General features: G+C 41.8%; 1 protein-coding gene across 4 annotated transcripts in view; it reads left to right on the top strand.

Annotated features, from left to right (window-relative positions):
• Positions 1-24,881, top strand: part of FYN (FYN proto-oncogene, Src family tyrosine kinase) — a 224,225-nt gene that overhangs the window by 11,799 nt on the left and 187,545 nt on the right. For 3 of the 4 annotated variants that reach the window (XM_009242160.4, XM_002817256.6, XM_063724954.1), the window contains exon 2: positions 14,559-14,599. The exons of the other annotated variant lie outside the window; for it this stretch is intronic. The gene's annotated coding sequence lies outside the window, so the exon portion shown is untranslated. The remainder of the gene's footprint in view (positions 1-14,558; positions 14,600-24,881) is intronic. 4 annotated transcript variants of the gene reach the window in all.

The following is a 24,881-nucleotide window of genomic DNA, read 5'->3' as shown; positions in this document are numbered from 1 at the left end:
ATGCTCATTGGTTATGATTCTAAGCTTCCAAGTTGGGAGGTTTTACATGTGTTTTCAGTACTTCTAGAATGAGATGCATCTTAAGTAACTTTTCTTCATGCAGGTGATACATTGGGTCCTCTGCACTGATGGATCCTTGGAGTCATGTTTTAGAATCCAGATTTTGGTTGCACGTTTTAGATTCCCCCTTATGTTCTGCCTCCTTGGGTGAAAATGCAATGGCCCTACTTCTAATCTTGCCTGTCCATTAGGGCCAAAGCATAGACAATGTCCACACCTCACCCTTCTTTTCATATAAGTGTGGTTGACCATGTAATTCCCATAGTCATTATTCAACAGATTCTTGATTTCAGACTGCCAAGTGTTAGAGGTTGTTCTCTTAGAGGTTGAGAATTACTCAATGAAGACCTGTGAGGATGAGGAGTGGCTGGGAAGAATCTGGAAGGACTGTGGTAGAATGAACAGAACCAGATGCCTCTGTGGGTGCCAGCAGCTCCTGGGAAAGGAACAGGTTCTGGTTAATTTATTTATAAGTATGATCCAAGAAGGATTGGCACTTAAAAAACTGCAACCCTAAACATTATTTGATTGTACCCCAGTCCAACATGCCATGTGGGGAAGAGTCCCTAATCTGGGGTGCCCAAGGCAAGCCCTACTGCTTTCCCTGATCCTCACATCTCTAGCTGTGACAGAGGTTCTGGTTCCAGGGAATGAACCACCCTGGCCCCCATCCCCAGAACAGGGCTTCCTTCCACACACTTGAGATCCAGAACTGCTGCTATGGGAAGATTCCTGCTCTGTGCTCCCCACCAAAACACCCATGGGGTTTCTAGCCCATGGTTGAGCTAGAACATGCAGGAATGATCCACTGAAGAGAGAGGTGTTGGTGAGGCAGGAGCGAGAAGGAACAATGGATGGAAGGAGATTGGTGAAGAGTTGGTGGAGGTGAGATCTTAATAAAGTTAGACCTTCTGTTGGTTTCCCGGCACTGCCATAACAAATTCCCACAAACTCGGCTTAACACAAGAGAACATTTTCTCTCATAGTCCTGGAGGCCCAAAATCAGAAACCAAGCTCTCGGCAGGGTTGGTTTCTTATGGAGTCCCTGAAGGAGATTCTGTCCCAGGCTTCTCTGTGGCTGCCAGCAAACCTTGGCTTTCCTTGGCTTTGTAGGCATGTCACTACAATCTCTGCCTCCATCTTCACAGGGCATTTTCCTCTGCATGTCATTGCATGGCCTTCTCCTCTCTTACAAGGAAACTTGTCGCTGAATTTAGGGCCAGCCCTAATATGGGATATTCTTATCTTGATATTCTTAACTTAATTACATCTACAAAGACCCCTTTTTCCAAATAGGCCATATTCACAGGTTCCAGATGGGCATGGTGTGTTTTTTGTTTTTGTTTTTGCTTTTTGTGGTTGGGGGGTTGGCACCATTGAACCCACTATAACCCTCAAAGTAATAGAAAGTAGCAGTCACTCAGAGGGAAAGAGAACAGACAAGAACAAAACAAGATCGCATGCCTACTAAATGGCAGGTATGGTGCTATGTACTTTACCTGTGTGATTTTTAACTTTTACTGCAAGATAAATAAAGATACAGTGAAATTTGCATGTAAGAAGAAAGAAGTTCAAAGGAGTGGAGTGTCCTGGAACTTTTCTGTGAAACTGGAGGCTGAACTGTCATCTCATGTTGAGAGATTTGGAGAAGGGAGAGTGGGCTTGGAGAATCTAGAAAAAATTCAGCCAGCCACTAAACTGTAGCATAGTGTGTAAATAGATGGATAAAAAATATTATGGAGTGAGGCCCCACTGGAATTCGCAGGTATGTTTATAGTTCCCTTTAGCCCAATTTTGTGACTCTGCCTGGTAATACTTGTCACTTTGGAATGAAAAATCTGGCCTTGCGGTGACCTAGAGTTGGGCGTAGGGTTGAATAATAGGTTGCTCTAAGAGACTAAAGAAAACATCATATGAATCAGCTGAAACTAGTATTCAGGCTGGAAGGGGCGTGAGCTTGGATTGGAGGTGATAGATAAGGAAGGGTCTGAGGCCTCAGGGATGTGATGAGTGGGCACAGCAGGTACGGAAGAGGAGTGACAAAGGTGAGGGGGCCCTCAGTTGAGGAAACCCAGGGAAGTGGAGAGTTCCAAAATGATGCTGATGCAGGGGTGGTTTTGGACCTCCACTCAACAGTAAAACAGAGATTGAGGATATTGGGTAGGAAGAACTCAAGAAACAGAAAGCCATAGGCTCCCCTTGCCCTTGGTTCAAATATAAATGTATAGTGGTATAAATGGTATCTTCTAGGCGAATGACCTGTCAATGTGTTGCACTTTTTTTTTTTTTTTTTTTTTTTTAATCCTAGGTAAGTGTTCTGGGACCTCTGAGACCTTGCATTATGAGCAGCTAGTTTAGTGGGAATAATATTTTGAACTGGTATTCAATTTACTTTCCCTTCCTCCTAATTCTTGTTGCCCTGGGAGTCTCCCCCATTGAAGCTAGAGATTCCATCACTTCAAGGGGAAGACAGAACATGGTCAACGACAAAGAAGACATTGTTCAGCTTTTGACTTCCAAAACAGGCCCTTAAAGCCTGTTTCAGAGAACAGAGTTAGCCCAAGCCTTCATTTAAAAGAGACAGGCTTTGTTAGAAGAAAAATGGTTTGTGGTTTCCAAGCAGCCAAATCTCAGAAGGCCTGGCATATATTGTACATTAAGCCACGGAGGAGGGAGGCTACAGGATCATTCCCGTTAGCCCAAGAAGGAGAAAATTGCTTCCTGGGTTGGTAGGAGGAGCTTGCAGAGATTTAGAGGATTCCAGGGTTAAGAAATGGATGGGTCACTGAGATCTAGCACCCAGTTGTCCTGGGCTTCTGTTTACAGGGTTATTGAGATGATAGAAGGCCCAGGTAGGTGAGCAACCCCCTGTAAGCAGAGAGCACTGGTGCCCTGCCTCCTCTCTGGAACTCTGGAAGGAAACCACCTTGTAGTTTGCCGTGCAGTGGGGCGTGTTTAGGTAGAAACGGGCCCTGAGGTGGTGTTCCTTCCCAGTTCCCCAAAACCTGTACATGGCATGGGGAAATCCCGACAGTCCTGCTTATGCCTTTGAGTGGATGTAAAGGTACTGACATATCTAGGGTTAGAATAGAGAGGGCACAGAAGGGAAGTGTGCCAGTCTCCCTGCTGGAGACTGGCTGGGACGTGGCCACAGATACTACTGAGCCCCAGTGAAGTATTGACCAGCTACATCAGCCAAACCAGGCCAGCACCCAATGACAAAGGAACAAGACATCCCACAGAGGCCAGAGGCCAGCACTTAGACTGGATCCTCTCCCCATCACTGTGATGGTCTGTAATCTCCCTGGGGAGAAGGAGAAGAAAGGAACACAGCCCTGCAGCTTGAAGTGAGTTCAATTTGACTAATTGCCGTGAAGCAACTAAAGTTTTAACTCTGAAGCCACTAGGTTACCTGTAACGAGTAAGATTGTTTTTTTTTTCTGCCATAAGTAGAAATGCAATGATCATAATCAAGTTGAATTCAATCATGCAGAAATAAAGTAACATCTTTTTATATTGTTAGGTAGTAAGTGTATATTTCAAACCTGCCACTCTGCATTTGGGCTGTATTTTAACTGCTTAAACTTTTTTATTTGTGACAAATTTACCTATACTCTTATAGTATACCATTTTTCTTTTGATAAATCATGACTTAGTATACCTGTCTTAGGTTCATTTGGGGCAAGAAGTGTGAGATTCTGTCCTCAAGGGGCAGAGTTTTCCACCTGATGTTTCAAGGTGGTGTGGGGTTTCTGGCTTCCCATTGTTTAGCTAGTGGCAGTTTTTCCCTGAGAAGGACCTCAGTTGCCTTGGGGCCTCAGGTCAGTGGAAAGTATTAGAATTTCAAGCCTTTCTCTAATGAATGTACTGTGATGCTGGAGATTAGAGGAGAATTTTTACTGTGTGTGATCCTTCAGTTCCATATTGTAAAGGTAACAGGGTGAATAGTAGAAATGTCTCTAAATACAAGGGGAAATGCTCTTCATTTTTATTCAGTTCTCATGTGCTAAATAAAGTATCAGTTTATGAAAGGATTCATTTCCAAGTATAATTTGTAAGTAGTTACCAGAACACTCAAATGAGAGAGGGGGAGAAAAAAACAGCTCTTTTTAATCGCATTTCATCTCTCTTTGACATTCATATGAGGATGATGCTGCATTTAAGATGATGTATTTTAAAACCTGCTGTTTCTGAAATACCTAGTAATTTTGGAAGGGAAATCATCAGGCTTGCTTTAAAAGTGTGCCTTTATTGGGGGTGTTCTGGGGTGAGGTGGGGAGTTGCCTGTTTGGATATTGCTTATGTATTTTCTTATCAGAAAATTATTGTGATACTCTTAGCAAATTTTCTCAAAACATAAATACATCTCATATTTTTACCTTGTCTGTCGGGGGGGAGCCAAGAGAGTTAGAGATGGAGAACCACATAATTTAAATTGAAAAGAGTCAGTAAATAATTAAATTGATAGAATTTGAAAAGTATTGATTTATCAACTGACATTTAAAAAATATGTTAGACCTATAAAATAGTTCTCTTCAGAATCTTTTCAGAAATAAAATTTTTAAAACTTAAAAACATATGTCCATATAGATTAAATTTAAAAAATCTTATATTATCTGAGTTTTATAAAATAATAACATAAGTAATTATTTTTCACTCCCATTAGTCAACTTTTTAGCAATGTCTTTAACTAACCTATGCCAGTGATACTCCATATGAAGAATGAATTGTTTTTAATTTTCTTAATAAAGTTGCCTCCAATCTCTTCAAAGTTGTGTTTATAGTTAGTATTTGAAATTAATATATTTGATTGGCTTGTATGTGTACAGCACAATATTTCTCATTCAGAAAATAGCTCTTAGATGCAAAGTCCCTGGTGAGCTCTGAACAAATTCTGCTCGATGGAAGCTCTTCTTAGACAAGTTTTTAAAATGTTGAAATGTGTAACTGTTTTCACCCAAATATTTTCACAGATCTTTTTCTCTCATTCAGAATTCTTCAACGAATATTTTTATAAGACAAAACTTATGAAATTAAGTTGCTCTGTGGTCCTTTCAAATGTTTTGTCAAATTTAGATGGCATAAAATTGCAGACCTTCTCAGTTTCACTCCATTCTGATATGGAATATAAATGTATCCAGTTAAAACTAGGCATTCCATCAAAAGATTGCCACAAGTCAAGTTACTACAAAACATCAGAACAGAATTTCAGAATTAAATCTTGAACAGTGAGTTCTCATCATGCAATGCGTTCAGTTCCTCCTTTGCTTTTGTTGGGATAAATTTGAGCATCTTCTGTTTACAAGCCTTATTTTCAATAACTGCAATTGGCTACAGGCCTCAAAAGCTGAAGTGTTTTGGTGCTTCATTCACTGCTTTGATCAAAGACTTCCAACTAGTTTGGAACAGAATACACCCAAACTTTTTAAAGGACTTGTCTATGATACCGTTATGGCACGCCCAGGTTGACATAGAGAGTCATTTCTCAAGCATTAACAAAACCCAGTTGATGATGACGGGGACAAAAGAGAAGGAACGTACTGCTATGTTGAAGTGTTTTTTGTATTTAGTATTGGCTTTATCACCAAAAGTTTGGGATATTTCTAATTGGGTATATATAACTATTAGTTAATTTCTACCTCTACAGTTTTTACATTCGATAGGATATAGCCACTTGTTTGAATGCAGTTATGAATTATGCATGTGACATAACACATTCTAAGTAACATTCTGCACCATAGGTTTCTTGATTTAGTTAAGAACCTTATTTTTAGCATCACAAAATTTGTATTATTCCTGCAAAATCAAATCATTTCATCTCCTGTGTTGAACTTTTTACAATTTTACAATTTACAATAATATGAGACGTTTTACCTGTGACAAAATAAACTTCCGCAAGCTTTATTTTGATCCCATGAGATAAATGAAAAAAAATTATTTGAATTAATTGATTTTCTGTTTAAAACACCTGGTAATACTAACATAAAACTGGAATAATTTAACTGTTGGTGAAGTTTTTTTCTTCTGCTAATGAAGCTAATACATTAAAGTCATCATTTCACTTTTCATATATGCGCAAAAAAACCTGAGCTCAAAAATAAGCAAAATCAATTTGGAACAACAGACATTTGATCCAAAAGAAATGTCTCCTAGAGTGCTATGTTAGTAAACCTTCTGCAGCTGCATATGTTAAATCATCTTCCTTAACGTAGTTAAGGATCATTATTAACATTTGAAGTAGTTGCTGTTGCCTCTTTAGCAGATTTGTGACTTGTGGTTTATGTAGTCAGTGATATCACTAAGGCTCCCATGATGGATAGTAAGTATCAACAAGCATTTTGTGTGAATTTATGTTCATCATCTGCTTTCTTGAAAAGCAGAAATTTGGTACTTAATTTTTTATTAAACTTGCATTTTCTTTTTCTTTTTAGCTCATCGCTGCCAAAAGGTATATTGCAAAATAAAATAGTATAACCATTCAATAAATGACAAAAACACTGAAATGAGAGCATTCAGACAATTCTTTAAAAGATCTGTAGCAGATCGGTTTCCTGTGAATATTTCATGTATGCCTAACCTATAACTTTCTGTGTTTTCCATTCACCCTTCTGACTGCTGTTCCGTGCATCTCAGGCTGCAACACGGGTCACAGTGCAATGGTCAGCACATCTAGTGTCTGGCGGAGGCAGTGGCCTGGAATACTTTTCCCACTACCAATCAAATCTGGAAGCAGTTAGCTGCCCTTAGCTGCTCATGTCCAAGTACTCTTTGTTTTATGGTGAGCATACTGCGCGTTGTCCTTGAAAGGGAGGTGTTGCTTACACCACGATTGGAAAGGGACAGGAAAAGAAATGGATCGTCATTGGTCATCTTTCAGCTTTAATCACATGTTAACATGAACATTCCCTTCACTGTATAGTCGTCTCACACACCGGTAGACAAGGTATGGGAGAAGCTGCAAGTGCAAACTGGAGGTTACAAAACCCATCCTGGTGTATTTTAATATAACCAATAATAACACTTGGTTTATGAAGTGAAACATCTGAACAAGTGCTTAACCTGACTGTCTGCTGGGACAACAGGCATAAACCAGCACTTTTGCAGACAAAGGGAAGGACACTGTCAACCTGAGTAGAAAATCACATTTCTCCATCTGCTTTCCACCCTCCTTTATCTGGACTCTGCCCTTCTCTAGTCTTGATCTTTCCAACTCCACTTCCCACAATGGCTAAATGAGCTTTTAAAAATCTATATGACAAAGCAAGAGGATCACTTCAAGGCAGAAATTCGTGACCAGCCTGGGCAACACAGTGAAACTCCATCTGTACAAAAAATTTAAAAATTAGCCTGTCATGATGAAGCACTTCTGTAGTCCTAGCTACCCAGGAGGCTGAGGTAGGAGGATTGCTTCAGCCTAAGAGGTCAAGGATGCAGTGAACTATGATCTTACCACTGCTCTCCAGCCTGGGTGACACAGTGAGACCCTGTCTCTAAAGTTAAAAATTCATATGTTTAAAAGAATCTCTATGAGATCATGTTGCTCCTCTGATGTCATCCTGTCGCAGTTAGGCTAAAATCCAGCTGTTTGCCACAGCCCAAGCAAGAGGCCGTTTGTGCTCTTGCCTGATTGTCCCCAACTAGATTTTAAGCTTCCAGGGAACATACACCTGGCTATGTGCCTTCTTTGTCAGAAGGGGACGTGAGAGTTGCACAATGTGTTTTCTTGATGTGATGATTTGGTTTACTTTGAATTGATGAAAGAAAAAAAGGAGTGTCTTGGTAATCCATGCCAGTAAGCAAGTTCAAGTCCAAATCTCTGTGTTCCAAATGTGATTTGTATCTCTGATAACAAAATTGGTCAGCAGAATGTATGACAGGACTGGATCCTCTCCATTAGTGGAAGTCTTACGATGCATAAAACCATTCTGATTCTGTGGTGTTCCAGCCCCTCCCCACCTCTTGGAAGTATGAATTCTAGGGAATCTATTGTCTTCATCAACATTAGATCAGAGACTTTTTAAGTACATTTGGAAAGGTGCTGCTCTGGGTGCTTTGGGGAAAACTGACACGCAAAAGCTCATGCAATTCTCAGAGACCTATGATATTGGTGGTAGAGGAATAATACTCTGAAGTCACAGTTGTGAAACCTTGTTGTGTTCTTGCACAACTGGTTCTGTTGCTTCTCTTTGTGGAACGTGCTACTGTTCAATTTTATCATGAATGCCTTTCCAAGGACAGTAACTGGTTTTACACACTATGACATCGTTTCCATGGCAACTAATGTATTTTAGCAAAGAGAGACTGTGATAGAAGTAGGCTAAAAAGGACAAATACAGAAATGGCACAGTGTAAAATGTAGGGCAGTGTGTGTTGTAGTAAGGACTTTTTTTTTTTTCCTGGCTTCTTGTTTAGGAAAACCTATATAACTAGATTTTGGATTTTTTTTTTAACTCTTACTAATAAAATTTTTACTGCACCCAACACAGTCTCGTATTTTTCTGACACAGTTCCTTCAGTTGGTACTTGGGCTTTTTGTTTGCTTGCCTTAAAATGAGATAATTTCCATAACATATAAACATTTGTAAGTTTATACATCTTAAAGGATGCACTCTTCTTAATCCCCATTCTCCTTTGGCCAGCACCCCACTTCTCTACCACCCTTTATTTCAGTTCTTCTTGAGAGGGTTGTCAATACTACCTGTCTCCACACGGTGTTTGTTAAAAATCACAGCCGTTCCGGTCTGGCTTTCACTCCACCATTTGATCCAGTATCACCAGCTGGTCACATCCTCATTCTCTAAGTCTACTGCAGCTCTCTTCTTTTGTTTATTTAGAAGCTAACTGCATGAGTGTACATTTCAAATAATTCCACACCACATCAAGCCCCATTTATGTCAACCATGGTTAAGAAATATAAGGGAACGTGTTACCCTGCTTTGTATATCTGAATACATTTGGATTATTTTGTTACATGATAATGGAACCCCGTCTGTGCTCTTAAATAAATCCCCAGTGGTGAGCAGATAGTCAATTTCCTATTTAACAGAAGGAGAAACGGAGGCATGTACCTTTTTATTACTTCTAAAGATAGCAAACCACTCTATGGGCTGGATCATACATACCCTCATTTATGTTTTGTTGGGCCACATGGTGCGTTTTAAAAATGTAAACTAACACTTTTAAATAGGACAGTATTACATAAAAGCTGAGATTTCCAGCTTCTCCTGAAAAAAAAAAAAAAGGGAAGGTTTGGTAAAACTGAACCCACCTTCTCTAATGATAACAGCCTGCCCAAGCAGTGTTATGGCTGTCTTCTTTGGAGGGAGCAGGGCTCTTCAGCTCACCCAGCTTCATCTTACCTGCTTTATTCATTTATGTTGCTTACCTGGCCCCTGGGGTTTTTAAATATGTGACCCTTGCCACACCCTCTCCCACCCAATCGCAGAGCAGATAAATAGCAGAGCTAGGGATGGAACTTGGTTTCCAAGCCAGCCTCTTCCTCCCTGCCTGTGGACCACAATTCTGTATTGCAGAGAGTAATTCACAGGTCAGGGATGAAGGGCATCATCAGGTGGTCATCATGATACTAATTGAAACAGACCGTGCAGTTAGTGGTTCTAGGTACACTGTTTTTATGGGGTCCCTTCCCCTTTTGGTTGCCTCTGTCAGAAGTTGTGTGCTCTCAGTCGTGATGTGCAAGGCGGAGGTGCTGGGGTAGAATGTGGAAATTTGTATGTGCATACAAAAACTGGCCCAAAAGGAAAAGCTTCAGTATCATAACAGGGGTTTCATATTTTCCAAATCTTCAATGAGCGTGTATTACCTTTTTAATGAGTTAAAATAAATATTTACATAAGATAAACAAGAACAAAATAGTAATACAAAGTACACATAGCACTGGTTGAGACCTGTGCCATCCTCCCAGTGTGGGGGACACCAGGGCCTTCCCCAGCCACCTCTGCTGTCCTCTACTAGACTAGAGTCTTTCCCCTAGATGCCCTTGGGGTAGTACCAATGTCTAGTACCATGTTTGTCACTGCCCTGTGCCCCTCATTTTGAACATGCACATATCACTGTACCTTGATTAGGACTGGGTAAGACAGGAGAAGAAATTGCAGTTGCTGCCATCTCTAACCTTGGGAGAAGGTTTGTGCGTGGAGCAAGACACAGGAGAATGAGCTAGTTTGGGGCCAGAATGAATGGTTGGAGGAAAATACATTTTTCCTGGGGAAACGAGGCAATGAGGAATGCCCCACAACAGAGGGCCTTGTCTGAGCTGGGTCCTGTCTCAGGCGCCTAACCCAGCTGTTGGGCACAAAGGAGACTGTGGAGACCCTGAGCGTGGATGGTCCCACACACTGCATGTCTGTCTGCAGCTGCACAGGCCTCAGGGAGCCCTGTGAGAGTGGGCCTGTTCCTGGGCTGCAGGCAGAGAGCCAGGGGCTGCCCCGTTGCCAGAGAGCATTGAGGAGCTTCTGTGTGTGCTCTGTATATGTCTCAGCCTTCTTTGGAATTATGGCAGAGTCTGGCCCTGCCTGGTCATTTTTGTGCCTTGGATCCTAAGTGAAGAATAAATGAAGGAGCACTTGTCCCTGTGGACACGCTTGATATGGAAGTTGCATCAAATGGCTATTTTATCCTCAGTCACCACTGACGTCACTCCACGTACGGTTGTGAGGTTCTCACTTTAGTTGTGGTTGAATAGAGCTATGATCATTGGTGCAGAAAGAAGCCATTCAGATGTAAATCTGTGAAGATGTGTCTAGCAATGTACAGATGTTTTTTGGCAGGTCAATGAATATTTTAAATCTTTTGCAAGTAGTGAAAAGAGTTGAATTTGAAATAGAGAAGATACTATGGCAAGGGAAAATTATACCTCATTTTTCTCTCAATCTTCCATTTTTAAAATAATCAGACAAAATCCTGAACCATTATTTAAATCTTGGATTCATCATGGCCTTTAAATGTCCTTCATCCTGTATGTTACATGGTTATGACCTTAATGTATTGAATCTCTTTCAATAGCGAGAATTGCTGGGTGGTAGTAAACGTAATAGCAGAATCTCCAGTTTGGATCTCCATTGATTTAATTCTCTCCGTCACCTCCCCTCTTCACCCTTCCTCCAGCCATCACCAGAGATGGCAAACGCCCCTGTATCTTGCAGGTGCCATGCTCGGTGTAGTCCCAGTCACCAAGAAGCTGACAGTCTAGCAGGGAAATGACGAAACAGGCCCTGTGCAAAGTGCCATAGGAACACAGAGAAGAGGAAATCTAGTCCTGCATGGGGGTGTGGGCAAAGGAAAACAAGAGTGAAAAAGTGATTTTGATCTGGACCCTGCAGGCTGATTAGGAGAAAGTTGCTACCCAGCATGGTTGGTGAGATTGCAATGACAAGGCATAGCCCAGAACCAGGAATTATTGGGGGCTGCCTTTCTTTTTCGTCCCTTTCCTGGGATAGAGGCGGGTTGAAAACACAGTGGTACAGGGCTACTTCTGGCTGCCTTCTTAGCTACTGTACACCGTCTCTCACAGTCTGGCCTCTGCCTTACTTCCCACCTTTCTCCCTCCAGCCTGCCATCATCCTCCTAGCCACTCCTCTGTTCTGCAGCACTGTCAGGCCTCTAAGCGTGCAGCCCATGCTCCTTTGACTGTGTACTGGTTGCTCTGCCTGAACTGCCCTGTCATGAGGTTCATAGGGAGATGTCTGTGGGCATTTGGAAACAGTGCAGGGGGGTGACGGGGAGCTGGAGGGATGGCTGTATCAAGAGAGAGCTCAGAGTTGAGGATTGCTCAGTTTTATTTATTATCTGTGTGTTCGCCCAATGTTGGAGGATTGGTCTGATCTAGACAGTTGGAAGTAGTTCATTTTTGGTCAAGGTCTTGTCCTTTGGCTTCCATTCCTGCAGATGACCACACATTTGCAACATTAATGGATCAGCCTTTTCCACTGGGCTATCTGGGTCACTTCAGTTATGTTTCTCAAACAAAACATCAGCACCGCTTCAGCAAGAAGAATAAAAGCATGGAAAATGCCCTAATGCCCAAAGCCCACCATTGAATGCATAGACAACTGTTTAAAATGTCTGTGTAACTACATATGCATATCGATATAATACCTATACACACATGCACACACACACAGGGGGTGTGGGTGGGAGAAGCCTATCTTCCCTTAGTCTTGGAAACCTAAAACTTGCATCTTCAAAAAATCAGATTTAGAATAAAGATAAATTAGGAAGATAATTGGTCAATTTTTAAAAAATGATTTTTAAGAAAATATGAGTCTTTGAAATAAAAAGTATCTCTATTTCACTTAAACATTTGTGAATAAACATTTACTTTTTCTCAACTTTTCAGAAAGACAGCCTTAAGAAAGATATATGTGGTTTTAAAAGCAAATGCCACTCTTTATTCTAGATAGCAATTCTATTTTGCATCCATCCTTATCATCTTTGAAACAGTGGAGCCGCTCTCTAAAAATATTTCAGTATCTTGCTTAGAGTCCTCAGAGTTAAAGCTGTGGTGTCCTCCTTTTGGTTTATGGCTGCAGAATGATGGGTGTATATATTGTTTTTGTTAGTTAACTCCATCTGTTTCGTAAGCCTGAAAAAGAAATTGGATGATGCCGTATATACGTATGGATGGATAACACTCCTTATGCAGTAGTGAGTCAGCAGCTTCAAATGGGTTTTCCGTTTTCCTATTGGTACTGGTTGCTAAAGTGCTGTAGCGTGAAGGCTCATTCTTTCAGAATCTTGTGAATTGGGCATCCTTTGTTGTTGGAATTACACAGTATGCTTGAAAGAAGGGTATTAAAGTTTGTTCCCTACTTTGGAAATGGTAATGATTCTCTAAGTGGTCTTTCTAAGGCTGATGAAAGAATCTTTCACCTTGTAAATAGAAATCTCCTTATTGTGACCTGTAAATCAGAGCAACGACTTTTCTGAACCTCTGCGGAAGTGTTCAAGAATAGAAGGCAAAGTTCCACTCTATACATGTTCCCTTTTGTGAAGAGTTCTCATAGGATTGATTTATTCTCTTCTGATTATAGGGAAGCAAGTTAAAATTTCTGGACAAATAATTCTCATTTTATACAGCTTAGCAGTGTCTAGATCCCTAGTGGGTTAGCCAAAAGAAAAGGCATCTATTGCCTGGCGGTTTCTCCGTAGGACAGGACAGCATGTCTCGGAACCCAGGAAATGCAAGATGATATGGGTTGCTAAGGCATGAGCTGCAGTGGCATGCTGATTAGCACATTCTCTCTCACCTCCACGGTGGTTCTCTTGCTCGTCTCCAGTGAGTTCATGATTTGAATGCCCATCTGCAGAGAACAATATATGAGTTTCAAATTCTCTTCCTCATGGTCATTTTTTCTTTCCTTTATTCTGAGTCATCTTTGATTAAACAAAACAAAGATGTTACTGTTAATTATACATCTTTCCAAATAGTGCAAAAATTCTTGTGTGTGTGTGTGATGGGGGATGGTTTTGATGGGAATAGTAATTTATGATGGGGGTGTTTTAAATCGTGGATCAGGAAGATACTAAGAGTCACATTGAAAAGCTTAAGAGTCTCTACAAGATAGGAAAAATTGTTTCTGCCTTTTTTTCATATTTCTTAACTCAAAGCTCTCTGCCCTAACGTATTGTTGTAAACATAATTCCATTCAACTATTTTTATTGTTCTCTTTAGACACTTTATTAAAACTGCAGCTTTATTCAAACAGCTAAAATTGCAGATAATAAATGAAATACCGTAATATTGGCCAGTTGTAGGCACAGCGTGTAAGCAAACTGGAAAGCTGCCATCCTGCTCCTGGCACTTTAAAAATTAATGTGAAGCATGCATGGGTGTCATCAGAACCAGCACTCAGCCTTGCCAGGGGCTTGGCGCAAGGTTCTGAGGTAGTCCCGGGGCTGGAGTTCCATGGACAAGTTGATGCAGGCTGCTGGGTTGGCAAACCTCCTGCAGAGGGGAACCCCAGCTGCTGGGAACCAGGGGCCATCCCCAAAAGGCTTTTTTGACAGTGGGGCCCACCCACAGTCAGATAGGAAGTGGGGAAGGTATGGGCTGGGTGCCGGGGGTGTTTTAATCCAAGAGGTAAATTGAGTAAGACCTTGGAAGACTCAGTTTTAATTGTGCCCCAACCATTGATGACTTGTAGAGACTCTGAAAAAGGGAAGTGTGTTTGTGTTTGTGTGTGTGTGTGTGTGTGTGTGTGTGTACACAAGGCCTCCATCCTTATCTTTCCTGATTCCAGAAAGTTAAAATCTCATGCTGGCTTCCTTTGGTGGTACAAGCCAGGTCTTTGCAATTTCAGACAGGTGTTTGTGGCAACTGTGACTTAGCAACAATTGTGTGAATGATAAAAAATTTGTGAGCAAGTTGATTGTCTGCAACAAATGGAAATTCTATGGTGGTGCTTTGTGGGTGGTTTGTAGGCAGAGAGTACTTGGTTCTCTTTTGATGTCTCACTTTTTTTTTTCTTCTTCTACAGTTTTTTTGAAGAAGCAGGATGCTGATCTAAACGTGGAAAAAGTAAGTTGGCAAGTTTTGCACTGAGACCAAGTGCCTTGTGAATTATAAAGGGCTTCCTGTCAGAACCCAGGATGAAGTCCACTTTTAATTTGGGATTGTAATTCTGAGTCCATAGATTTCTAAGAGAGAAGTCGAGTTGGAGATGGAACTGGTTTGTGAAATAGAAAGAAAATCTTACCTCCCTTAGTGGACCCACTATTTTCTCCCTTCCCTTAGTTGTAACACTCAATTCTGGTAATTTATGGGAACATATGTTTTGACTATAAGTTATGGCTCCCACCCCAGAAATAGAATGGAACAGCTGTCCCATGGCTGAGGAGCCTTCGGGCTGGGGAGGAATGGGGAGCGCCTATCCTCAGGCTGGTCAAGGAGGTCGTTTTCAGTCCATTCATTGTTGTTTTTCCTCCACTCTCAGATGGCTGCTGCTCACCTCTGCCTGAGCTGTATCTTTGAATTGCAGCCACTGTGTAGCAGGTCATTCTTTCATTAAAGTAACATTTTTTTGGTTCCTACTGGGTGTTAGACATCATGCTGGACTCTGTTGAGACAAAAGTGAATGTGACTGACAAGTACTCAGGTAATTATGGTACAATCTGAGAGCTGTGCAGAAGGGGCTTGGAAGCTCTGACTGAGGGCTGAGCTATCCAGAAAAACTCCATGATGGAGGGGGTGTCAGGAGCTGTGAATGCATTCTTTCTCTGAACGTTTGCTGAGCCTTCTCTGCCTGTAGGTCTGTCTGCCTCCCCAGGTGCCTTGAGTTCCCCCACTGAAAGGCTGGACGTCGCAGCTCTCGCTAGCCACCCAGGCGTCCTTTTCGGCCCCCACTACTCTGCCCAACCACATTGCCTTGGGTGTAACTTTTCAGCTGTTCTGAGTTATGTTCCTCAAATCCCTGGCCACTTGGGGGCTGCCCCTTCATCATCTGAGAATGACTTGGGGTTATTTCTCATCTTGATTTGAGTGCAAGAGAGGCTTTTCTTCCTGAACTAGAGCCATTCTGAATGCAGCGCGTTTGTCTCTAAGTTAGGGAAGTATACTATCTGAAACATTGTTCCAGAACAATTGTGAGTAACTCCTGACCTTTGACCTCATGCTGGCACCTAGTTTCTGCAGGATGGCCTGTGATCTACTGCTAGTCATGGGCTTTTCAGCTCATACAAACCAGGGCAACTTGGGGAAATAACACAGCTCTAGTTAGGACAAGGCAGAAGGAGCCTTTTTAGAATCCGCTTGCACTCAGGTTTTGGCTGTGGAAGCCAGGGATTGGCAAAGGCTGTCCCCTATGGGAGGCCAGTATACTGTGACCCTTCTGGACTAGGCCAGGTCCACAGCAGGCAAGAGCCTATGGGTGCCAGGACCCCCTCAGGGCAGTATTGTGCCAGGGAGCCCAAAGAAATGCCTGGCATTTGTCCCAGACTGCAGGACTTGCTCTCCCCTGTCCAACTCAGGCAGTGAATCCTGCAGCCACAGGAGGGGGAAGTCCATTAATCTGGGTTCCCAGTCCTGGCCCCATGCCGGGCAAACAGCAGGGCTCAGTTAGTGGGGTGTGGGGGCGCTGAATGGAATGTGTTCAATTTTGCTTCACTTCTGCTGTTAACTTCCTGTTAGACCTTAGGCAAATCACATTTCTCCTCCCCAAGTTTCATTTATCTTATTAGTAAAGCGGTCCCTTTCCCAGGACCAAGTAAAATTACTGGCTTTTAAATTGAAAAACACAAACCAAATACATTTTGTTTTTGTTTCTGTTTGCTGACTTGGGTCTTGAATTAAAATGGAAAAAGGGCTGTTGGCCACCAGTCTAAAGAATGCCAGAGAAGACCAGTTATGGATTGGGACTGAAGGAGCAATGAGCATCTAACAAAAGAGTGAACACGGGTGACTGACTCGTGGTATGGGTGTCTGTAAGTGCACAGGAAATCCAGAGTAAGAGAAGCTGAATGGGTAGAAATGCTGCTTGGACGGAGTGAGTCTGAGGCACCTCTGAAAGGCTCTGCCTGCACCCTCTCCTCAGTCAAGTAGTTGATGACCTGAAAAACAATCATTGCCTTAGGGGAGTTTGCTGTTTTAAAAGCTCTATTCCAGAAGTTCCACTTTCAGAAACTTTTTCTGTTGCTGGTAGAACACTGTCGAACACGGATCTATCAACTTTTCTTTTTGTCTGTGTTTTATCTATGCAGAAGAATCTAATATAGGATGTGCGTCTGTTGTATAAGTAAATGATACCTGTTGGCCAACTCCAGTGGAGAAAAATTGCCGAAGTTACAGTGTTTGTTCTTCATGTGGATTTTTAAGTTTCCTCTTTTAGTTGAACGTTTTTGTAAAGACAGAAGTGGAAAATTAGCTTTATTTTGACATGCTGAAGCTCAAAGACAAGTTAGCATAAATTCTGTATAATTAATATCTATGGTTTATTGAACTTCTGCTATGCAGAGTGCTTTATATCATCTATGTTACACTTCACTGTGACAGCAGTCCTGTGAGGGAGCTATGAGTGGCTCAAGGTGCTATAGTTATAGTAAGGATTCTACTCAGATCTGTCTGGGCTCAGAGCTTTCCTCTTTCCATACCCCACCTTACTTTGGAGTTTATATAATATTTGAGACAATATATCTGTGTGCCTTATTTTTTTTAAAGTTTCATAAGTTCTAAGAAAGCAGCGTTTGTTACTTTTTAGAGAGCTCTTCCTTGACACTCCGCTAAAGGCCCAGGCTGGATGGGGTTGCCCTATCGCCACGGCCGCTTCAAAGCTGTCATTGTGGTTGCGTAGTTATCTGTGCAGTGACTGTCTGACAGCAGTGTTCACTGTGGAACTGCAGGCTTTATCAGCTCAGAATCCTTATCTGTGCCAAGCCTAGTGCCTAACTCTTAAAAAATTGAGGCCCTCTTAAAAAATTGAGCAGGCATGAATGAGTGGAAACCATTCTTGTTAATAGCATTATGTGGCGATAAGACCATCATTCCTTGACTTGCTCCCCAAAAGTACAAAGTTTCAAGCAGACAAATGAACAGATAATTCTTAAAATTGAATTAATCTGGGCAAGCAAAGAGAGTTCAAAGATAAAAGAGGGGGAAGCAGTAGTGCACAAGGGAAACAAATTAAAGCAAATATTTTCTTTTCCACAGAATCTTTTAGAATTCTTGAGGGTTACAGTTCCAGATATCATTGCTTTAAGTGTGTAAAGTGTATTTTTAAAAAGTGAAACCCATACCCATTTAAAAATTGAAAAATATGTAATCAAGTTATATCAGAACAAAAATGTGCTTTTTGTGTAAAAAGCTGATTAAATGGAGTCATCCTATTTAGTGATTTAAAAGGATTTGATTAAAATAATATCTACTTCAACTACTCTCAAAGGGCCGAGGAGAGAGGTTTGGTTTCCGTGCATCCTGGATGGCCTTTGTCTGGTGTGATTAAAGGTATTTCAGTGCCTGCCATGAGAGAGGCCCCTGCCATTTCTGCAGTTTCAGTGAGACCAAGAATTCCTGTAGTATCATTCCAACTGTTTGCAGGGTTTAGACAGCTGCGTTCAGGCCACAAATATGGCCACAAACATTACTGCCTATTTGATAGACACAGAGGCCTTCCAAAACAAAAATTGTCATTCAAAAAGAAAAGTAAAAAGAAAAATTACCTCCTGCCTTAGAATTGTTTACTTTTCCTCTGAGTGAGTGAGTTCTTTGAAATGTGTTGTTCTGTTAATGTAGAATGTACATGGAAGTTGCTCCATTTTTCAGTGTTTCTTTGGTGTTAATAAGTCCCAAGAGAAATGATAAAAAACCTCCTGGATTCTTAGTGTGGGAATAATTGTCTTGTGGGGGAAAAATCTAGTTCTAAGTAATCGAGGTTTAGAAATTTGAGGCCGCATCAGGAATCCAGCTTTAAAGCCATGTCCACATGATTTCTATGCAGCTGGTTAAGAGGTGGGAAAATTAATTCATACAAGTTTTTTCTTTTGTGGGAAGAATAAGATTTCTGGGGTCAGAGGCCAGCAGTGTTTACATGGGGTATCCAAAGACTTCACAGTGCTGGTTGCTGGGGTGACATGAGGATGTGTCTCCAGTGTGAATAGGGAGACATTGGCTTTGGGGTGTACCGCACAAATGCGTGTGCTGGTTGCTTTAGGGAGGTGAGGGAGAGAGTAAAGAAGAGGAAGGGAAGAATAGCATAAGCACAACGCCCTGCCATCTGTGGGAGCCGTTGCTTCCTGAGTGGGCATGGGCGGGTTGCAGGGGCAGGACTCAGGTGCTTCTGGTGCCTCTGAACCCATGGACACTGGACAGGGCAGCTCCCATGTGCAGATGGGAATTGTTCCTCAGGCCCTCCCTGATACATGTACTGCAGGCTGCCAGCCTCAGAAACTATAGGAGGCCAAAGTGGCCTACATTCTTCATTTACCTTTCTCAGCCTCACACACAGATTGACCCATTCTGCTGGTGATCAGGCAATAGAATGACCCAGCCTCAGTGTATAAATGAGTAAGGGTCACGTTTCACACAACCCACTTTTCTGGCGACTGGGGACCAGGAAAAGGAAATGGCTTTGACTTGCGGGCAGGGAGAGAAAGAGCAACAATGCATGCATGAGTGCGTGCGTGTGTGTGTGTGTGTGTGTGTGTGTGTGTGTTTAGGAGGAAGGGACATGCTTAGAATTCTCTTTTAGACTCAAAGGCAATCATTGTTAGTCTTGGCCCAAAAATAGTTGTTGTGTATCATGTGTAATAACTGACCAGCTTTCTTTTATGTAAATCCCTGGATTGTAAAACTAAGTGGTGCTGTCTAAGAAGAAAAAATAGGCCCTCTGCCAATTTGAATTTCCAAAAAAAAAAAAAAAAAAAATCCCTCCTCCTAGACATTCTAAATTTAGGAGGATATTGATAACTGATCTAGAACAACTGCAGATAACAATATTTTCATTGTAATTCAAGGAAAGAGTTGAAAAATTGAGGGTTTCTTGTTTAGTCCTGGATATAGAACAGTTCATTCATTCTTTACACATTAACGAACACTGGTAGGCCAGCCACTGTTTTAGGCCATATGTTATCTTACTCAGTTGCCCCATGTTGTATGTGAGGAAAATAAAGCTCAACAGAAGGGGAATGAATTGCCCAAGGACTAACATCTAGGAAGCAGCAAGATCCAAAAGTATGTCTCAGACTTGAAGCACCATTCTCTTTCTCCTCCACTGTGGATGCTCTCTTGTCCTGAAGCCATCATTATCAGCCTCATGTAATTTAACTGGTAATTTTTTACACATCTTTCATTTTCTCTTCACCAAATTTAAAAGGTCTTTCTCCCTTATTTGTGGTTTTAAAAGTAGTAATGATGTTTTTATCAAGGAACAATTGGAAACCTTGAAAAGAGAATCACCTCTTTAACCTGACCTAGCCCTGCAAGGTGGTCACCCTGTGAAAGCATGAAAATGACTTCCAGGGGTGGCATCTGCAGGCAGTGGGAGTGGGGGAAGCCCATGAGACACTCATTTTCTTTCCACTGCTGGTTCCCAGACTTGGGGATCATTTTCTTATATTCTTCATCTGAGTAGCATTCGTCATTCCCTATGACAAAAGCTGGGTGTTGCCGGGAGAGAGTGGGGAGAAATGCTGCCCACGTTACAATGGAGAGACAAGACGAGCTCTCCCCTACATACTTTGTACCATTTGTTTTTACATGGAGGCTTTCTCCTGTAGCCATGAGATACTGCATAATTTGTTTCACTGCAGCCAGGCCTGCTGTGTAGAAGTTGGAATCATTTGGTTGTCTGCCTTGCATAGACTTATTATCTGCTGAAATTGCATGTGAAGGAAAGATTATTAATAAAATATGTGTGAAGAAGGGCTGAAAAGATGCTTTTGTCAGTGCCCCTAAATACTTTTAAGAGCAGAGCTGCAGTTTTCTAAGACTGGTGTTGTATAGGCCATAAAAATACATAAAAATTTAAGCTTTTCCTTTAAAAGGTTATTACTGCCCACTTTTAGCCCACAACAAAATTTTATTTAAGCAGAAAACCTTCTTTGTTAGCTTGCTGTGCCTGCTGTCACAAATTGCCACAAACTTGATGGCTAAAAACAACAGAGATTTATTCCCCCACGGTTTAAGAGGTCAGAAGTCCAATAGCAAGGTGTCAGCAGGGCCACGATACCTTCAGAGATGGAGAGAATCTCTGTTTCCTGTCTTTCCAGCTTCTAGTGGCTGCAAGTGTTCTTGACTTGTGGCCACATCACTCCAGTCTCTGCCTCTGCCCTCACATTGCCTTCTCCTCTGTGTGTCTTCCTCTGCAGCCCTCTTATAAGGATACCTGGGATGGCTTTTAGAGCCTGCTGCATAATCCAGAATAAGCTCTTCCTCTCAAATCCTTAACTTTATCACATCTTTGCCATATAAGGTAATATTTGCAGGTTACAGGGATTAGGAAGTGAATACCTTTGGGGGTGCATTTTCTGCCTAACATACCTCAGTTTGGGAATTTCTGTAATTTTGATTTATCAAAACATAAAGCTTGCAACCCCTTGTTTCACTCATTACTTCAGTCAGTTTAATTTTCTTAGATGGGGCCACTTGGAAGATCTAAGAACTAGTCTCTTCTCCAGTCCCCAGAGCGTGCAAGGCCATGCCTGTCTTCTTTCTCAGATTGAGGTTTATGTAAAGAAGGGGAATTATGGGCTCTGAAAGCTGGGAAGAGGCCTTGGAAATCATACCCTCTCAATCTTTGGGGGAAACTGGGGCTAGAGATGTGGGGTCACCCAAGTCTGGAGCGGAGATGGGACAAGCACTTATTACACTAGCCCACCCCTTCCGCTTTGTTCCTGCAGACCCCCCAAGCTGTCTCTTGTGATACAAGCCTCTAGGTCATCTTTCATTTGAGAGCCCTTCAGTACCTGAAAACCCAACCCCTGAAAAATCCTTTTTTCCTAGTCCGAGAGCCCTAATTCGTATAACTTTCTTGCATTAGCTGGTGTCAGGAATCCCATCATTCTGGTCACTTCCTCCTGGATACATTCCCTTTATATCACTGTCTTTTTGAAAACATGGCGCTTGGACATGAACACAGTACTTACAAGATGATTTGAGCAGTGTAGAGTAAGGGGTTACTATCAGGTCTCCTTAGATGCACATTTTCTGCATCAGTACAGGCTATGCTGATGCAGACCAATATTACATCTCTCATCGAGTCACTTTATCATATCTTCAGCTTGCATTGAGCTTATGTGGGATAAAAATCCTTAGGACTTCTTAAGTGTGAATTGCTTCAAACTCATCTCCTTTCCCCATGCTGCATAGAAGATCTGGATTTCTGTCAGTAGGTGGATGGGATAGCTTGGGATCCAGAATATAGACCAGATAGGGATCCAGAGAACAAACAGATCCATGAGCTGGGGCATGCTTATGGGAATGGTACCAGCAGCAGAGTAAACAGAAGGCAGTTTGGATAATCTGGTAAGACATAGTACAGAGGAAGCTCTTCTATAGGTGTCTGTCTAGATGGACAGATGTTTGGCAGCAGAAATGTGTGGCTGGGCATGTCATAGAGCCAGATGAGAGGCATGCAGATGTGCAGGGACTTCAGTTCAGAAGCTAATGCAAAGAGCTGAGTCCGAAAGAAAGAGTTATAGAGTCAACTACTGAAATGAGGTAGGCCCCAAGACAGACGCTTGAGCCCAGAGTAAAAGGAAGCCCCGGTCTGAAGTCAGAATCGTAAAATTGATATGATTCTGAATGTCTGTGGCTGAAAGCCATACCCACCCAGAGTCTGGGGACAGGATCACTGGCAGAACTTGTAAACAGGATGAGTTGTTTCCGTTCAGTAAACAACTGAACGTGAGGCAAGTGATAACACCATCCTATCCACACATACAATAGATTTACAATTGAAAGCAAGATTTTATCTGTTAATTTGGACAGGAAGATGGTGTTCTTTTAGTCAGTTGTGGCTGTCATTCTAGCCTATTTAAGTCTTTTTAAATCTCTATTCTGTCTTCCAATTAATTAACTATCTCCTTTCAGCTGTGAATTATTTGTGACTGCTATAAGCACATCTTGATGAAAACATTGACTAGGGACAAATGTGCAAAGCCCTGTTCCAAGGACCTCTCTCCAGGTCAATGTTGTTCTTCCGTGATGTTAGTGCCTTTGGGTATGGCCATTCAGTCACTGAGGCCACTAAAGTGAATTATCACTTGGACCAGGGTTTCCCATCTTGCTTAGATATGTTTTTGAGTGACTATCAGGTGCTTTGCTGACATCAAGGTATTCTGCATTTGTGATCTATCATAATAGTCTTGTGAAACTGCCCTGAGATGGAGCAGTACCGTGGGAAGGGAAAGTTGGTAGGGTGCTTAGTCAGTCACTACTTTGAGTGGAGAGGTCCCTGGATGTCCTCACTGATGTCAGTAGGTTTAAATCTTGAGTCCCGCTTCCTGTAACATACCCAAATATTAGCCCATGGGTGATTTTTTTAAAGGAGGGACTGGAATCTTGCATTCAGATGAGGAGTACTAATCTTACTAGGGTTATGAGGGTTAAGCGTTCACCTCTACTAAAGACTGATCCTCCTTTGTGGGTATGTGTGGTCTGTGGAGAGCAGCTCCCACTGTTGAGTGAGCATGGTGGCTTCTCGGAAGATCTAGGGGTGTTCATTAAGTTGTGAAATGTGTCACTACTGAATACAGTCAGAGTGTAAAGTGAAAGAAAGTGAGATGCTGCATGGATCAGTGATGATAACAGAAGGGATAAAACAGCAATTTATGCATTTGCATAGTCCCTCCAAATAAGGCTGCCATGAGAAAGTGAGATAGTTTCAGGGTGGAACATGAGGCAGCGTCATGTGGTGGAGAGTATGTGAGCCTCGGGGGCTTGAAGAAGTCCTGACTGTCTCACCAAAGAGCTAGGCCACGGGAGAAGCTGACAGTCATCAAGAGTAAGGTGCAACTGTGAAGAGTGTCTAAAGTGGAGGCACAAAGTGCCGTGAAGTCCCCAACAGGAGTTAGATGAAGAGATGCCAGTGAGAGGAGAAAATCATCATCATTTACCAACTTCTACTTGTTGTACCCCCTTTCTTTGGCCAGTACTGGCCATGGATGGGCTAACTCCCAATTTTGACATCGAGTGGATTCATACACAGGGTAGAAGAATGGCAAGAGGGAAGGCACCTGTCCGTATTATTTTTTCTGTTGCTGTGTGTCAACATAGATAATGCTACGGTAATTGAAGACAAAACCTTTGTGTCAGGGGAGGATTTTGTCCATCTTTAGAATATTCTAAAGAGTAGGAGTGGGGGAAATGTAATTTAAAAAAAAAAGCATAACTGGAGTACCTGCCACTTTCCCCATTCTACTGTTACCAGATGAGGGAAAAAACATTTTTTTCTTTTACAAGAGAGTTTGATGTACATCAAAGTGCCGCTTACCGCAAAAAAGTAAATTTGATAATGGGAAAAAGTTTGAACAGCCCTTAGGTATTGAAAATAAAGTAACTTATAAAACCCACTTGTGAAGTTTAGAAGTTGTTATGGTGACCGCAGTGAGGTGCTAGGTGTGGGAAGGCCTCACTGGTAAAGTATCAGGAGTGTTTTTTTTTATATATGGCCCATGAACTGGTAGGACAAAAAACTTTTGACAGTTACCATAATATTTATTCTGTTTTCTTATATTTGGTATTAATAAATATTGGCTAACTAGCCAATCATATATCTTTACAGTATTCCATTTTTACAGTGGCCAAGAAAATATAATTAGGCTTCTATGTTTTCTATATGATACTGTTTAATAACAACAACAAATACTATATAATGTTCTTGGCTCATTTCAGAACCAACAGAGAAAAATGTGTTCATTCAGAAAAAAAGCATTTGTTGTTTTTCTTTGTTTCTTTGTTTGTTTTTTGAGACACCATCTCACTTTGTCAACCAGGCTGGAGTGCAGTGACACAGTCACGGCTCACTGCAGCCTCAACCTCCTGGGCGATCCTCCCACCTCAGCCTCCCTAGCAGCTGGGACTACAGGTGCATGCTACAGCGCCTAGCTAATATTTTTTATTATTTTTGTAGAAACAGTGTCTCCCTATGTTGCCCAGGCTGGTCTTGAACTCCTGGGCTCAATTCATCCTCCCACTTCGGCCTTCGAAAGATCTGAGATTACAGACATGAACCACCGCTCACAGCCTAGCATTTGTTTTGTTGTTGTTGTTGTTGGAAATATAATTTAAAAATTTTTCTTTTGGGGGCTAAAGCCCAAATCAGTTAATATCTGAGGCCTATTTGCATGTAAATATTAGGCAACCATCATTC

Source organism: Pongo abelii, chromosome 5 (genome assembly GCF_028885655.2).
Source record: "Pongo abelii isolate AG06213 chromosome 5, NHGRI_mPonAbe1-v2.0_pri, whole genome shotgun sequence".
NCBI classification, from domain to species: Eukaryota; Metazoa; Chordata; class Mammalia; order Primates; family Hominidae; genus Pongo; species Pongo abelii.
Note: the sequence above shows the minus strand (reverse complement) of the source record. Positions and strands in the feature narration are given on the sequence as shown.